The following is a 4,279-nucleotide window of genomic DNA, read 5'->3' as shown; positions in this document are numbered from 1 at the left end:
GTCCGACTCAGCTGGGATTTCATCTGGGATCATGATCTTGGGGTCATGAGATTGAGCCTAGTGTCAGGCTCTGCACTCAGTGTGAAGTCTGCTTGAGATTCTTTCTCTCCCTCTCCCTCTGCCCCTCCCCCTGCTCTGTCTCTAAAATAAATAAATAAAATCTTTTTAAAAATATGTTATTGCTAAAAAAAATGCTAACCATCATCTGAGCTCTCGGTGAGTTATCCTCTTTTTGCTGCTGGAGGGTCTCGCCTCCATGTGGATGGCTGCTGACTGATCAGGGTGGTGATTGCTGAAGGTTGGGGTGGCTCTGGCAATTTCTTAAAACAAGACAACAATGAAATATGCCACATTGACTCTTCTTTTCATGAACAATTTCTCTATAGCACGTGAAGTCACTTGATAGGATTGTAGAATGTCTTTCAAAATTGGACTCAATCCTCTCGAAACCCTGCTGCTGCTTTATCAAGTGTGTTGATGTAATATTCTAAATCCTTCGTGTTCAACAATCTTCACAGCATCTTCAGGAGTAGATTCCATCTCAAACACTGTCTTTGTTCATCCATAAGAAACATCTCCTCATCCGTTCAAGTTTTATCATGAGATTATAGCAATTCAGTCCCATCTTCAGGCTCCGCTTCTCATTCTAGTTCTCTTGCTGTTTCTACCACATCCACAGTGACCTCCTCCACTCCAGTCTTGAACCTCACGAAGTCACCCATGAGGGTTGGAATCAACTTCTTCCAAACTCCTGTTCATAGTGCTATTTTGACCTCTTCTAATTAATCAGGAATGTTCTTAATGGCATCTAGAATGGTGAATCTTTTCCAGAAGGTTTCAATTGACTTTTTCTAGATCCATCAGAGGAATGACTGTTTATGGTAGCTATCGCCTTATGAAAAGTATTTTTTTTTAAATTTCAAGTAGGCTCCACACTGGAAGGGGCTTGAACTCATGACCCTGAGATCAAGACCTGGGGTGAGATCAAGAATCAGACGCTTAACCCACTGAGCCACCAGGCACCCCCAAAATGTATTTCTTAAATAGTAAGAATTGAAAGTTAAAATTACTCCTTGACCCATGGGCTGCAGAATGGATGTGGTGTTGGCAGGCGTGAAAACAAAATTAATCTGCTTGTCCATCTCCATCAGAGCTCTTGGGTGACCAGGTGCATTGTCAATGAACAGTCATATTTTGAAAGGAGCCTTTTTTTCCCTAAGCAGTAGTTCTTAACAGTGGGCTTAATATATTCAATACACCGTGTTGTAAACCAATGCTTTGTTGCTCCCTTTGTAGAGCACAGGCAGAGTAAATTTAGCAGCATTCTTTTTTTTTTTTTTTAAGGTTTTATTTATTTGACAGAGAGACAGCCAGCAAGAGAGGGAACACAAGCAGGGGGAGTGGAAGAGGAAGAAGCAGGCTCCCAGCCGAGCAGGGAGCCCAGTGCGGGGCTTGATCCCAGGACTCCGGGATCATGCCCTGAGCCGAAGGCAGACGCTTAACGACTGAGCCACCCAGGTGCCCCAAGAGCAGCATTCTTAACTGCCCTAGGACTCTTGGACTGGCACATGAGCACTGGCTTCAACTTAAAGTCAGCAGCTGCTTTGCCCCTAGCAAGAGAGTCAGCCTCTCCTTTGAAGCTTTGAAGCCAGGCATTGACTTCTCCTCTCTATCTCTGAAAGTCCCGGATGGCATCTTCTTCCTATAAAAGGCTGTTTTATCTACACTGGAATCTGTTGTTTGGCGCAGCCTTAATGATCTTAGCTTGATCTTCCGGGTCACCTGCTGCAGCATCTCCATCAGCACTGGCTGCTTCCCCTCGCACCTGTATGTTACGGAGACGGCTTCTCTCCTTCAACTTCATAAACCAACCTCTTCTAGCTTCAAACTTTTCTTCTGCAGCTGCCTCCCCCCTCTCAGCCTTCACAGAATTGAAGAGGGCGAGGGCCTCGCTCTGGGTTAGGCTTTATCTTTTTATTTTTTAATAATTTTTTTAAATTATATTATGTTAGTCACCATACAGTACATCCCTAGTTTTTGATGTAAAGTTCATGGGTTAGGCTTTATCTTAAGGGGATGTTGTGGCTGGTTTGATCTTCAATCCAGACCACTCCAACTTTCTCTGTATCAGCAATAAGGCTGTTCCACTTTCTTATCATCCCTGTGTTCACTAGAGTAGCGTTTTTACTTTCCTCCAGAAACTTTTCCTTTGCATTCACAACCTGGCTAACTCTTTGGCTCGAGAGGCCTCACTTTCAGCCCTGTCTCAGCTTTTGACGTGCCTTCCTAAGTTTAATTGTTTCTAGCTTTTGATTTAAAGTGTTCACTTGATCACTTAGAGGTTATTAATTCATCTAATTTCAATATTGTTGTGTCTCAGAAAATAGGGAGGCCCATGGGGAGGGAGAGAGAAGGGGGAACAACCAGTTGGTGGAGCAGTCAGAACTCACACAATTATTACGTTTGCCATCTTACATGGGTGAGCTTTGTGGCACCAGAAAAAACCTGCAGTAGTAGCATCAAAGATCACTGATCAGGGCGCCTGGGTGGCTCAGTTGGTTAAGCGTCTAACTCTTAATCTCAGCCCAGGTGTTGATCTCAGAGTTGTGAGTTCAAGGCCCATGTTGGGCTCCATGCTGGGCATGTTAGCTTACTTAAAAAAAAAAAAAAAAGATCACCGATCACCATAACAAATATAATAATAATGAAAACTTAAAAAATTATTATTATTATTATTTTGAGAGAGAGCACAAGCAAGCACAGGGGGTGGGGAGGGAACAGAACGAGAGGGAGAATCTTAAGCAGGCTCCACGCGCAGCACAGAGCGTGACATTGGGCTCAATCTCACAACCCTGAGATCATGACCGGAGTGGAAATCAAGAGTCGGATGCTTAACTGACTGAGTCACCCAGGTGCCCCAATAGTGAAAACTTTTGAAATATTGGGGGTATTACCAAAATGTGACACAGAGACATAAAGTGAGCAAATGCTGTCAGAAAAATGGTACCAATTGACTGGGTGACCCAGGATTGCCACAAACTGAAATTTGTAAAAAACGTAGTATCAGCAGGGTGCAATAAAATGAGGTATGCCTGTTCTTGGACATTAACCCTAAAGAAATAATGTTGCAAATACTGGTGCTTAATCTTTCATACCTGTGCAACGTTTCCAAAGCTCTGAGCAGAAAATCAGAGGAAGGCAGCCTCCTTCAGAGTGGCCACCAAGTACTACCCCAAGACTCAGTTGCTCAAGGCAAGAAGTATTTGTTTCGTTCTTGAGCCTGAAGGGCAATGATTTAGGCTGAGTTCTAGTAAAGTCTAGTATGGCCAACTCAGAATCAAGGGGCAGAAGAAAAGAACTCTAGGTGGTACTGGGATGAACTGTAAAGTCACCTTTCAAAGGGCATGGTTACACGGAGGAGTGCCAAACTGGAGTCATTAACACAGTCACTCTATTCTACTCTCTTGCTCTAAAATAATTCCACAATTTGAAGTAGGCACATTTTAGAGGTTCAATAACCACATGTGGCTAATGGCTACTGTGTTGGAATATACAATTCTACTGTCATTGGCCTCCTTTCAATTCTTCAAACCTGCCAGACATTCTTCTGCCTCAGGACCTTTGCACTTTCCCTTACCTCTGACTAAAACTCTCTTCTTCAGATGTGCGTATGAATCACTCTCTCACTTCCTTGGTTCAAATTTCACCTTTCCAATGATGATTTCCTTGTCTGTCCTATTTTAAATTGCAGGCCCTATCTTTGAGCACTTTCTTCCCTGCCATACTTTTTCATGGTATTTATTGCCATCTGGATGTTATATATTTTAATTAGTTACTTGTTTATTATATCTATTCCTCCACTATAATGTAAGCTCTGTAGGGACTGGCATTTTTTGTTTGTTTGTTTGTTTTTGTTTTTTTGCCCATTTAATTCACTACTGTATCCCCAGTGCCCAGAGCAATACCTGGCATATAGTAGGTACTCAACAAATATTTATTGAACAAATTCTAGTTTTCCCATGCCTTTCTGCAAATATTTTATAAAGAAACAAGTCAGTTAGAATTGATGCAATAGGGGCGCCTGGGTGGCACAGCGGTTAAGCGTCTGCCTTCGGCTCAGGGCGTGATCCCGGCGTTCCGGGATCGAGCCCCACGTCAGGCTCCTCTGCTGGGAGCCTGCTTCTTCCTCTCCCACTCCCCCTGCTTGTGTTCCCTCTCTCACTGACTATCTCTATCTCTGTCAAATAAATCAATAAAATCTTTAAAAAAAAAAAAAAGA

Source organism: Ailuropoda melanoleuca, chromosome 15, assembly GCF_002007445.2.
Source record: "Ailuropoda melanoleuca isolate Jingjing chromosome 15, ASM200744v2, whole genome shotgun sequence".
Lineage (NCBI taxonomy): Eukaryota > Metazoa > Chordata > Mammalia > Carnivora > Ursidae > Ailuropoda > Ailuropoda melanoleuca.
This window is presented reverse-complemented; position numbering follows the sequence as displayed.